This window comes from Carettochelys insculpta, chromosome 3 (genome assembly GCF_033958435.1).
Source record: "Carettochelys insculpta isolate YL-2023 chromosome 3, ASM3395843v1, whole genome shotgun sequence".
Taxonomy (NCBI): Eukaryota; Metazoa; Chordata; order Testudines; family Carettochelyidae; genus Carettochelys; species Carettochelys insculpta.
Genome location: NC_134139.1, coordinates 101,121,165 through 101,134,896, shown reverse-complemented (window position 1 = coordinate 101,134,896; position 13,732 = coordinate 101,121,165).

Sequence of the window (13,732 nt, the reverse complement as noted above, 5' to 3'; positions counted from 1 at the left end):
CCCGACGCGTGTAGCCGCGACGGGCGCTATTTCGAAGTTAGTGCCGCTACTTCGAAGTAGCGTGCACGTGTAGACGCAGCTCCTGTCTGTTAACAGAAGGCCCTCCCAGACCATCCACATAGCTTTTTTGTCAACAGAGCCTGTCAACAAAAGGTGTTTTTCCTCATCTGGAAGAGACAGAAGTTTATTAGTGGAAGAGACAACTTTTGCCAAAATACTGTGAACAAAATCCATTTTGTGTGTGGACATTCCACCAGTTTTGTTGGCAAAACTTGCTAGTGTAATTGTAACCCTTGGGTTTGACATTTAACCTCTCTGTACATTCTTTATCCCACCTCTAAAAGGGAGATTATTGTACCCTATCTTTATAAAATGCTTTGAGATCTTAAGGTGAAATTAGAAATATAAATCAAATATATCGCTTTTCTTAAAAATCAAAATAACATTTATTTCTGGTAGAATGTTGTAGGGTGCGAGAAGACTTTGTAACGGTCTCATGAGAGCAGTCCGACCCCTCTGTGAACTCTTAGAGGAACCATATACAGAAGCATGCTGCCAACAAGCAAGAGATACCAGAACTGGTCTGTGCAAGGTGAAAGCTGCAAAACAACTCACATCACCTGCGAAACAAGCTGCGCCTGCCAAAACTCCAAGGCTACGCTGGCAGTAGGCCACTAGAGATAGTGATAAGGAACGCATAGGCAATTTTAGGCAATCTTATGTTAATGAGCTCAGCTTATCAGCTAGCGTTAGGCCTGTTACAGAGCCTCTCCCCGAGCGAAGCTCCGACGCGTCGGGTTTTCCCCCACTGGTGACTGTGGCGTCTCCGGGGCTCCCGTCACGGGTGTCACGCGCTTTCAATAAACCAAATATAGCACTGGCCTTCTGGGTGCAGCCTCGTATCTGGGGAACCCGAGCCTGGTTGGCTACAAATGTTTTATCTGTCAGTGTCTGAGAATGAAGAAGAAAGAGAGAATATTATGTTTTTCAATCTGAAAATTTTTTCTTGAAGAAACATTTTTCACTGAACTTGAAGCACTTCTCCCTTTTAGAGTCTGTTTTGTGAATTCATGGGCTAAGGTTCCAAACTGGAAAAGAAGCAACCACCTCTGTTTTTCGATGAACAACTTCCAAGAATAATTACCAAAAAGCCCTCCTTACACTTTGGCTGTGGCCACACTTGGCCAAAACTTCAAAATGGCTATGCAAATGGCCATTTCGGAGATTACTAATGAGGCGCTGAATTGAATATTCAGCACCTCATTAGCATTAGGATGCTTCCAGCTGCAGTGTTTTGAAAGCACCGCTTTTGAAAGTGCGCTGCTCGGCACAGCTACACAGGGGTCCTCTTCGAAAGGACCCCACACCTTTCGAAATCCCCTTATTCCCCTCCACTGAGAATAGCCGTGAAGTGCCGCAGCCGGAAGTGTCCTAATGCTAATGGAGCGCTGAATATTCAATTCAGCGCTTCATTAGTAATCTTCGAAATGGCCATTTGCATGGCCATTTCGAAGTTTTGGCCAAGTGTGGCCACAGCCTTTTAGTACCAGTAGTGTGGAAAAGATCGAACTGAGAACTGAGTTATGGACCAGTAAACGGATCCTCCTTACTGTATATATAGACTTGTTTAAAGGGGAAATCTACAAGCAAATTCCAACCAGTTCTGTTGGTCCAGTGTTAGCTCTGATAGGAAAGCAAGTGTAGATTAGATTCTTCCAGCCAAATCCATTTTTGTCACTAACTCGTTCACGTTTGCTTTCTGCAGGTTTAACTAAGGTGATGGTAAACACAGGTCTGCTTACAGGAGACATTTTTAATATAGTTTCAGAGAGGTAGCCGTGTTAGTCTGTAGCTTCGAGAGCAACAAGATGTCTTGTAGCACCTTATAGACTAACAGATATTTTGGAGCATAAGCTTTCATGGGCAAAGACCCACTTCATCAGATGCATGAGTGGGTGGGTGGTTTCAGAGGGGTATTTAAAGAGAGGGGTCCCAGTAAGAGGGATGGCCAGAGCTGACAAGGTCTATTCAGCAAGGTGGAAATGGTTTCTCTTGTACTACCTGGACCAGTGAAAACACTGTGGGAATATTTTGGTACATTTTCCTCTTGCTGAAATAGACTTTGGATCTCTTTTCAGTCATCCTCATATAATACACTATCCAGTATCTCATTCTCTAACCAGTGTGTGTCGTCAAGTGATGGAACTGCCGGGCCTTGGTTTGGATTCTCTCCAATTTGCACACCGTGACTGCCAATAAAGCTGTATTGTTAAACTGGGCTTTCCCTTTCTGTGCATGAACGTATTGCTTTTGTTAACAAGGCCACTATGGTAAATGATATTTAGGGTGGAAGAATTTAGTCATGAGCCATGTTTGCACTTAGCTTTAACTTGATTGTTCATGATTTCATGAGCAAACATAAGAACATCAGATTGCACACAGTGTCTGCAGTCACATCAGCTGTTGCTGCAAATGGAAAACCTGTGAATGCAGGTGGAATTCCCTTCCCAGTAGATCTGAATAAATATTTGGGTAACACAGAGTTATTAACAAATGTAAAATGCCTTGGAAGGTTAATGACTAGCCACTCATTAGTTGAAGACAGTTCAGTAAAATATTTCAGAAAGCCAATATATTATTTGAAGACTTATTTTGTCTGTGACATACCTGTTTTTCTTTTCTTTTTTTTCGAATATTCAAATAGATATTTAGCATTTATACCTGTTTATTGACCAGTGGCAAAGAGGAAGAGAGGGCAGAGATGAGCTAACATTACCACTCGGCATATTTATAAAGTCGTAGACCCATCAAGTCCAACGGCTGAAGAGACCATGGTGACCATCTAGTCTGATGCCCTGTATGACACAGGCCATAGAACTTTCCAAAAATAGCTTCAAGAACATCTTTCAGGGGAAAAATCCTGTCATGGGGCCTTCCAGAGGCTTTAGAAAAATATACTTATGAATATGACAAACTGGAATATTCTTTATGCAAGACACTTCATGTGATATATCATTGGAAAGCTTGTAATCTGCTGAGTGGGCATATCCTAGTTGCCTTCAGTGTTTCATTCCTGTAAATGAAGTTAAAATAAAATCAAATATAAACCTATGTTACTAATGTAGTACTCAAAGAACTTAATAGCCTAGTACTCAGAACAATATCTCCCTCTCCACAGGGGGGAGGTTGTGATTGGTCCTTGCAAAACATGTGACCATAACATTTGATACTGGAATCCATCTTAAACCATGTACTTTTCGATGAAGAGCTGTGAGGAAGTTTAAACTGAACACAAAGGATTCCCACCTTTTCCAAAACCTATATATAGGTGAGAAGACAAACGGTAGGAGTGGCTGCCAGACATCTGGGCAACCCTGCTTACCACCCACAGTGTCTACAGAAACTAACTGAAACTGAGCAAGTGGAAAGGGCTCAGCAGGAGATATTACATCTAACCCATTTCTTACCTTTTTAAGCTTAACTTGTGTGTTCTGCTTTATTTTGTTTAGTGTTCTACATTGTTCTGTCTAGCGCCTTTTTTGTGAAAAAAAGAGGAGCTGATACTCAGTCGGCTTCCCCTCCCCCTCCACTCCAATGGCTCCCCCTCCAGTCCTGTGGCTGGGGCTGCTGAGGTGCCCAGTACTCAGTATCAGCACAAAAAAAAAAAAAAGAAAAAAAAGGCCCTGTTTCAGTCTGCTCTCTCATTTTCTTGTTCTGGCTGCTACCACTTAATCCTACTTTTTATACTTAACGAAATAATTTTATTAATTATCCCAGTGTAAATAATGGTTACCTTGGCAGAGGGTGGAGGGGCAAGGAGTCTGTGCATATCACTCTTTACCCCAAGAAAGAGGGCCACGTGAGCTTACCTTATATATAACTTTATACAGAGTAAGATGCATTTATCTGGGGTTCAGGTTCCGCTGAGACTATTCCTTTGCATGCTGAGGGAAGTCTCTTGGGCTGAGCCTTCCCAGAGCTGAGCTGAATTCAGTGTCTGTATTATACTTGCAAAGGGCTACAGCCTTAAGTTTCCCCTGTTTATACCCCTCAGAATCGCTTTAGTTCTTTTGGGCACAGCATCACATTAGAAGCTCATGTTCAGGTGAGTATTCACCGCAACCGCCCAATCATTTTTTGGAGTCACAGTTCCCTAGAGCATAGTCCCCGATGCTATAAGTCCAGCCTACTTTCTTTGTTCCAAAGTATACGCATTCACATTTGGCCATTTTAAAATGCCTACTGTTTGCTCCCTCCCAGTTTGCCAAGTGACCCAGATTGTTCCCAATCAAAGGTCTGTCCTTTTCTCTATTTATCCCACTTCCAATTTTTGTATCATCTGAGAACTTCATCTATGTAAGATTTTATGTTTTCTTTCAGGTTATGGATAATAAATGTTAAATAGCAAAGGATCAAGAACTGGTCCCTGTGAAATCCCAATGGAAAAGCACTCATTGAGTGATGATTCATCATTTAGATTCTATCAGTTAGGCAGTGTTTAATCCATTTAATATGTGCCATATTGATTTTATATCATATGAGTTTTTAATCAAAATGTTGTCTGGCACCACATCGACTGCTATTCAGAAATCTTTTATATCATCCTCCTTGTAGTCCATATGAGTGTCTATAGAGCACCTTCCCTCTGAGGATCTCCACATACGTAACAGTCATTAATAAATATATCCTTGTGACACAGGTAAGTAGTTACCATTTCCCTGTTACACAGGTGGAACCATGGTACGACAGCTACAGTGACATGACACGCAAGGATGCACATTAAGCCAGGATTAGAAACCATGTTTCTGACACCTAATCTGTTCTGTTTCTCAATCACAAGTCCACCTTTCCACCCTGTTACACCTATAAAGAATAAGTTGCATATGTTAGAAAGTAAAGGTGATGTTGGTGTTATTGTCTGCCTCTGGTTCGTGCTCATTTCCTTCACTGGAGATGGCTTGCAGATATTCAGTCCCCCTCTAAGGTTCATATTATAAATACCTAATGTATTTTGAAGACAAAATACCAGATCATCTTGTAGTGTAAATAGGCCAGATTGTGGGGAGGGGTGATTACTGGGTGAGAAATCATTCCCCCATTTGGTGCAATCCCTTCTTTATCATTTTTCATAGGATGTCAAATGTTACATGGAGGGCAAAACCCTGTTTTCACTGAAGCCAAAGAAAAGTTTTCACTGAGATTCTATGGAATTTAATAGAAAAAAAACAGTTTTTGGTTGATTCTTATTAAACATATTTTGCTAGTTCTTTTGACAGCTTGTAACTTACTTACCCTGCCAAGCTGACGATGAGCTCTAGAGGTAGCATGGTTCTCTCTTAGGCTATATCTAGATTGCAGGCTTCTGTTGACAAAACTTCTGCAGATCTGTCGGCAGAGATCTGCCAGTCAGGAGCATTCTCTTGGCATCCCTGTATACCTCATTCCACCAGAAAGAAAGGATGTCTTGACTGAAGGTTTTTTCCCAGCTTTTGGACCCCTGTGAATGGGCCAAATGTCAGAAAAGCCTCTCCCAACAGAACTGTTGGCAAAAGATAAGCAAATGTGTTGTGCTATTTGCATATCTTTTACCAACAGTTCTTGGCAATCTAGAAATAGCCTTAGACTGAGGCAGAGAGAGGCACAAGGCTTTGACCTTCAATACCACCGCCATAGCAAGGTGTACACCCTCATCCCAAAAAGGGAAAGTCACTTGTGCTTTGGTGATGAAAACTGCCCTTTGTTCATGGCAAAATTTGAAATAATCGCTGAACGGGAAAATGTGTCTAGTACAAAATCTGGGAAAAACTGCACATTTTGCCAGTTTAGAGTTCGGATATAAAACACAGCATCCCCCTCCTCAACATACTTCTGAACAGAATATCAACATCATAGAACAGAAGAATCACCTGCTTTCTTTTCTCTCTTTCTTTCTCTCTCTCAGTGAGTTTAGTCCCCCCAACCCCTTTGGCAGGAGGACTCTCTCTTTGCCTTTAACAATTGAATCCACCTTTGTAACACAACCTGAAAAGAAGTGAATTTAAAATGCAGTGTGTTCTAGAAAAGAAAACCTACTTTATTTATCTCTCAGTCCTACTTTAGTATACACTGACCTAATTACAGCCCACACCACAAGGGGTATAAGAAACAGCAGAAGGAGTGCTTCTGCCACCTAGTGACTCTCATTCCCCAGCAACTTCCAGTAGGATTCCTTTGTGAGCTTTACATTTATATATGTCTAGCACATAAGTGTAAACTCTGTTCCCTAGCATGTCTCTGTGGATACTAGGGCTATAGGTATCTTGCACATTTATGTTTATTCACAGACTCAAAATAAATGTCTGGTAAAAACTTTACTTTTCATGTGAATATTAGTTCTATTTTCTTGGTCTGGCCTAGGGGCTGGTAAATCCTTTTAATACAGTGATGTGAGATTTAAAAAAAAAAGTTAAAGCAGTATAAAATATTGCAAAAATAACTCACTAATATGGTGATTATGACAGAATGCAAGAAATAATATATATATTCCAGATGGGCCTCTGAATGGAGTCAAGGATATTTGGCCCCTGCAGAATTCTGGGACAATACCAGATGTGAAATACAAAAATAATTTGTACTGTCAACATTTCTACCTGATTCAATTATTTTTAATTTTTTTAATTGTAATGATTAAAATCTAGTTCCTATGAAGTCATGCATAAACCTGTACCTATTAGTTCACTTCTCCTTGAGACCATTTTTGATAAGGGGCTTACAAATAATTTTTCTCTCCATGGTTATAAACACATAAACATGAATGACCAGAGCCTAATTTGTCTGCATGAAAATTAGATTTTTTTTTCTCAGGATAAATTTTTATACTCAAGTCAAAACTGTGTCAGTCTTCTTTTCACAAGTTCACTGAAGGTCTTCTCTTAATTTGAATGAAACGTCTAAATTACATATAGATCATTGGCATTGCTTCTTTCAATAGAAAAAGGCATATGCTGTTAAAGGCAAATATGAATATTAAGCCCTAATATTTGAACATTTCAATTAATCCTAAATTATATCTTCCTCTAAAGGTTTGTTTAAGCCTCACCATTGTTATGCTTTCTATAGGTGTTCAGGATAGAGAGATTGCTATAGACTTAAGCAAGTGTTGATATCTATTTTCATACAAACATGTGAACATTCAACTGCCTGTTCTAAATCAGGCCCTGGTGAGATGTCCCATTGCTCTGGAACATGATCTAGTGATCATGATTTTGGCTCATCCAGGTGATCTTCCTTCTATGGTGTGGTTTTTGGTTTGCATTGTTTTGTTTGGCATTTTTTGTTTCGTTTTGTCAAAAATTTTGAAAGGGTTTCAAATTTTTGAAATCTCACGGTATTGTTACATGTCAAGCACAGCTAAGACCTCAAAGTGGATTCAGTCTAATTGGTCAAGATGGAGTGGAGCTTCTTTCCTCTTCTCTAACTCCCCACGAGGTTGGTTCCCACTGTTTTCCCATGATCTCCTGCCTCACACTCAACTCTCGACAGAGGGCTGGAGGGAGGTGGGCTGTAGAAGAGGCATGAGCTGACCAGGGATGGAGGAAAGAGAGGGGTTTTGTAGAGGGCCAGTTGTATTGATCCAAAGTATTAGAGCATGAGGAGTCTCCTGGGCTGCTGTCAGGTAGCTCTTGATTTGATTTGCCTATGTACAGAGACATTTGGCTTCCTCTGCATTGCAGACTTAAGCTGAGGAGAGACAAAAAGATTTTTTTTTACTGCTGCAGAGACCTTGTGTTCATAGGCCCCAATCTTCCATATCTTATACTCAATCTTCTTCATGTACTGGACTACATGTCCCTATCTCTCTGAAGTTCTGTGCATTGCCATCTTTTCTTGTTGTCCTTCCATCCTCCACAGCTACAAGACATTAGCTTTCCCTCAGAACCTAGCCACATACCTTTTATTACTCAGCCAGGTACCCTGTGTACATTTATTTTTTATTAACATAGCTGACACAGCAAGTTGGCAGCACTGGAAGATAAAAGAGTGTGACAGAAAGTGAAAGTTACATTAGTTAGTCGTGGTGAAAGTCATCTAGGTTATTCTGAATTGTAGATACTTTTTGGCTATGTCTACAGAAGAGGTCTTCCAACAAAACTTCTGTCAACAATGTGGAGCCACACACAAAAGCAGATTGAAAAAGAAACCTGCTCCATTGACAGAGAGTGGCCAGACAGCCTGGCCCTCTCTCGACAGAATGGGCGAGTGGGAGTACAGTAGACAGGGCTAACCAGTGACCCAGAAGCCCTGTCTGTCAACATAAGGTCCCCTAGAGCATCCACACAGCTTTTTTGTTGACTGATTCTGTTGAGAAAGATGTTCTGCCTCAATGGGAAAGAGGTAAAGGGCCACTGATGAAAGTACTGAGTTTTATGCATTATGTATGTGGGTACTCTGTCAGTTTTATTGACAAAACCCTAGTTTTGTCAGCAAAACTCTAGTGTAAACGTAGGCTTTGTGTGCTAAAAATTAAAGTTTTAAATGTGGCCTTTGTCAGCAATCTTATGTGTGTGCATATGAAAAAAAAAACAAGTCTGTAATTTCTGGGGACAATGGCTGTTTAGATGAAGCAAGCCAAGAAAAAGTTTGGGAAAAGGAAGCAATGTTCCTGAAGATTTTTCTAATGTTTTCTAATCCATATATGCCATATTTTTACTTGAAAAATTGTATGGAAAAGTCAGGTGACTTTTTGAAGTATTACCTTTGCAAAATTAGAAACTAAATTGGGTTGGATTTTCAAAAGCTCTCAACATTGACCCAAGTCTGCTTAGAGTGAAGTGAAGGGGAACAGAGGTTAGACCAGTGCTGACGACTTCTGAAAATCCCATCCTCAGCATTTAAAGAAAGAAACCAAGCCATGAATTATGAAGTTATAATCTGAGCCAATGACTTCTTCATTATATCATAGGTGGGGCTGGGTGTACCACCTATTATTAAGGTTACCCAAAACTTGCCATTATAATACCCTGGTTTCAATTGTTTAAACCTTTGCTGATCTGTAAAGCTGCATATGCACAGCCCCTCTCTTTTGGAAGGGGCATGCAAATGCTGCCTATGAAAAATGCAAATTAACTGCATATTTACAAATCTCACACCTCATTTGCATGCTCATGTGATCATGTTTCTGGAAGTGATTTTTTCAGACAAAAGAAGAGCAGTGTAGATGGGTTTCCTTCCAAAAAAACGAAAAAACCCATTTTCAAAAGATCCCTTCTTCCCGAAACAAAAAAAAAGGGAGGAGCCATGTAGATGCAGCTACACTAGCACCCTCACTAGCAAGATATTTTGAAAGATTTTTGGAAAGACGGGGTGGGGCTCTTTTGAACGATCCTGATGAGTGTCTACACACAAAAAGTGTTCTTTTGAAAGTAAATTGAAAGAATGCAGTGCTCCTTTCGAATGCACTCTTCCACTACCATTTCAGGAAGAATGTCTTCTTTTAAAAGCTTCTTTTGAAAGAAAGCATGTGTAGATGCTCCTCAGGGCCCTTCTTGTGAAAGAGCGGGGTTGTATGGATGCTCTCTTTCGAAAGAACAGACCACACTTTAGATCTACCTTTTTGTGTGTGGATGCACTCTTTTAAAAGAAGTTCTTTCAGAAGAGATCTTCCAGAAAGGCTTCTTTTTAAAGATCTCTGTAGTGTGGATGTAGCCTAACTGCTCAAGATTAAATTTTCCATAGCCCATCTGCGTTTTAGAAAATAAACTTGACCTAAACAGTCAGTTGTTTCCAAGTGCAAAATTATGAAGAAATATGTTATATTTGTCCCCCTCTCCTCAGGATGGATGACTTTAAGTCATCTAACTTGGCTGAGAAGTAAAGTGGGGAAAACCTAGGAATTGTGTATGGGGAGACTGGAAGTAGAGATTGGCAGAGAATGCAGATGAAAGATGTGGGATGAATTTGGAGAGGAAATCTGGGACTGGCTGGGCAAGAACATTGAAACTGGGAGTCAGGGAAAAAATGAGGTGGTGGTGTGGCATTGGGAGCCACTCATTGATAGGGAGACTGAGACTGGATGAGAAGTTGTGGGAGGGACAGGGACTTAGTGGGCTACGAGCCTGTGGATGAGAACCAGTGGTGAGAGATAAGACAAATCTGAGGGGGAGCTGAGATGTGGAGACAAAACTAGAGTCCCTGAGGTCTGAATTTGCAGAAATGTTAAGAAGGCTCAGCTGTAACTGAGGTCAGTGTTTTGATCAAATGAAATGCAACATAATGCGATGTGAAGAAAAATCAGGTGTGAGGCAATTCAAATTAGGTATCCAAAATCAATGGATACTTTTGATCTTATACTCTGTGCCTCAGTATTCTTCACATAAAAAAGGGAAGTAGTGCCCATTCACCTCACAGAGCTGTTGTAATTAATATTTGTGAAGAACTTGGATTATCTAGTGAAGAGCACCACAGAAAAGACTACACAAAAATTAATATTTTTGTCTTCAGAGCAGGGTGTGAATAGTGTGCAATAAGTATGGAATGGGGCCATATGTTGAACATCGAAGACAAAACAAAATATTCAATAACTGTTGGTGGCGGCTGGCTACCCCCCTCTGGCAGGAAAGGAGTTAAAGTAGGCTGGAGGGACCACCAGCCAATCTGTGAGAAGCTTATAAGGAACTGATGAGAAGGCAAATGCCTGAGGCTGCCCTGTAGAGAAGAAGCTGCTCAGCAGAGCACTCAGTTGTGTCCTGACCAGAGAGGGTGCAGGATGGGTTCCCAGCAGGGGAGAAACACCTAGACAGAGCAGCGCTGAGAAGATGCAGCAGAGTGGGAGAGAGATTCCAGACTGACACCTGTCAGACTGCTGGCCTAGCTATAAGGGTCAGGAGGGGGCAAAAGGCATAGGGGAAGTGGTTCAGGGAGTGTGATGCAATAGAGGGGAGAGAAGGTGGACAGGACAAGAGTGCCACCAGAGGGTCCCTGGGCTGAGGCCCAGAGTAATAGGTGGGTCTGGGTCCCCCTTTTTCCCTTGCATCATAACTTTTGACTAAGGGCTGTGGCTGATACAGACTGCAACTTGCCACTGAGGGAGAGGGTCGAGACTTTGGCTGCAGTTGGCCAGAGTTGCAGATGCGACTGAAGACTGCTAATGCCCCCAGAAGAGGGCAAAAGACCAAAGAGTGGGCACCGCCAGAGGACACCAAGAGTCAGGGAGCAATGCAGATCCAGAGAAGAGCATGAAGACAGCACAAAGCAGTGACAAGTCACACACCAGCCAGAAGGGGCACTTTGCTGAGGATAAGTGTTAATTCCCAGTGTGACCAGCAGGCAGCACCATGCAGGCAAGTTAAATTCCATTACACTGATCAATACTGGTCACTGTCCAGTCTCTGCAGTGAATGTGGCAAGGATCCTATAGAGCAAAATAGTATGTAATCACAAAGGGGGTTGAGTTAAGTTCCACACGCATGTGCAAACTTAATTCTGGCTGTCACAAATGTGGATTACCTGCACTGCTGTCCCCTCCCCCATATCTCTGAAGGGTAACCTTGCAGATCTTAAGCTTCATTTATTCTACCCATCCTCGGGTGGAATCATACAATTTTCCAACAGTACCTTTTGTCTCAACTGTTGTTATCCAGCAGATCCAATGGATTGCAAGCACTAATTGCTTTTCTCTTTCGGAATCTGTCAAAAGGGGTCAGCTAGCCTTTTCAAAACACAAATATTGTTTATTTTAGCAGTAGGGATGAATCATGGAGAGGGAAAAACATTTTTAAAGCAACAGTCTTCATGCACGTCTGTCTTATCTAAAGGCTTGCCAGTTCCCGATTGACACCTAGAAAAATCTCACCTCTTCAAGTGCTCGTAGCATGATATCTTGTGTCTCATTCCTAGGCCTTCAAATTGTTGGGCTCTCTCTTTTTAAACTACAAATGGTCTCATGTTCTTCCGGTTTTCCAGGTTTCTAATCAAGGCAAGTGCTGTAGTTTGGCTGGAGCCAGAAGAAAAATCATCCAAGTTAGTAGATTTAGCAGTGCTACTTGGAAGACATAAGGAGGGTTTGATGAGGAGCGGTTTGTTGTGAGCTATTCTTTTCCCTTCCTGTTTGTTTTACCCTGCAGCCACTTATTAAACTAAATGAATATTCACAGAGTAAACATCCCAATATCCATGTCATCCTACAATGTTCATAAATTCTGGCAGGGCAGCTTTGAATTTTTGAGTGTTTGACTTTTCAACCTGAATAATATTCATTCAACATAGTGTGGGTGTTTGTGTGGGTGTTTATAGTCACACAGATAATATAATTTTGATGTTGTGTTTATTGCTGTATTATCAAAATGCTTTATAGACTTAAAAAATGGGTGAATCTTAGGTTTGAAAAGGAATACATTGGATCTTTGTTTTCACTCTCTCCACTTAGACGTATTTGACCAAAATACTATTTAACTCATCTATGAAGCACCAAGAACATTATGGGTATTACTAGAAGCAATAAATAGTAGTAGTAATTGATTCCCCAGGTGGAGGTGAGCTTTTGTTTGTCACTTTGCAATGTGCAATTATTATGGAAAATTTAAGTGTGCGTGTTCCATTTGGTTGTGAGAGAGTGGTTATTTGCTTGTGGGAATTGTCATCTGGAAAATTCTGGGAGGTTACATTTACACTGCAGGTGCTGTTTCAAAGTACAAAGTTATCTTAAAATAGCAACTCCAAGGTTTTTTTCAACTCTGGAAATATTCCAGTTCCACTACTCCTTGTCATATGAGAGGTAACGGAATGTTCAAAATAGCCCCTTATTCCAAACTTTGCTGCTGTTACAACGGCACCAAGTTTGGAATACAGTATTTTGAATTAGTTTATGCAATTTGCAAAGGAGGTGTGAGTGTCACAATTGTGATCTGCCTGCTAGCTCTTTCTCCAGCACCCAGTATTCTTATTCCTTTTGTTGATGATTTCATTGTTTTAGTGAAACCTGGCTATCAAGGCTTGGCTTGTCTTAAAGGCAGAGGAGCAGTCCTTTAGGTGTTGTTTCCATGGAGGACTTTCAGGCTTGACTTGGTATCAGCAGGAAATCATATGGACAGCAAAACACGTGGGTGGAATGCTTCTGATGGCTTGTGTTATGAAGGTGGCCTGGTGCATTCTGAACTATTTTGCCCTCTGAATCATCAGAAATTTTATCCTCTCACATACAATATGTTGTATGGCAATAACCACACACAGAGCTCCAGAATCCATAGATGACTGCAGCCAGGCTCAGGGCTAAAAGGCTTAATTTTTTGCAAGTGTAGCTATTTGTGTATTCATCATCTGATGAGCCTCTAGGAGGACCCCAAAGCAGTAGACACAATGACACTCCTAGGACAAACGATCTTGACAGAAAATTATGATAGAAACAATTTCTTCAAAGCAATAGTTTAACCTACATGTCAACATGTATTACACATCCTCTCTGTACCTTATCCTGCCATCATTCCTCCAGCTAGAGAAGATGGGTCTGAATTTGTAAATAGTCATGATTTCAGCTCAAGAAGTTCCCAGTTCAAGTCCTGGTACTGTCTATCACAATGGAAGGGAAGGCAGTTTCTTCCCTTACATTCCTTTCACACAAAGAGGAGAGTGTGATCTCTTTATGGAACAGAACACATGTATTCTTCATATAAAAGCATTACAGAGAAAATAATAAACATTCCTACCACCAATATTCATGGGCCCCTCAGCCCTCACCAAGAAAGCACCAATCACAACA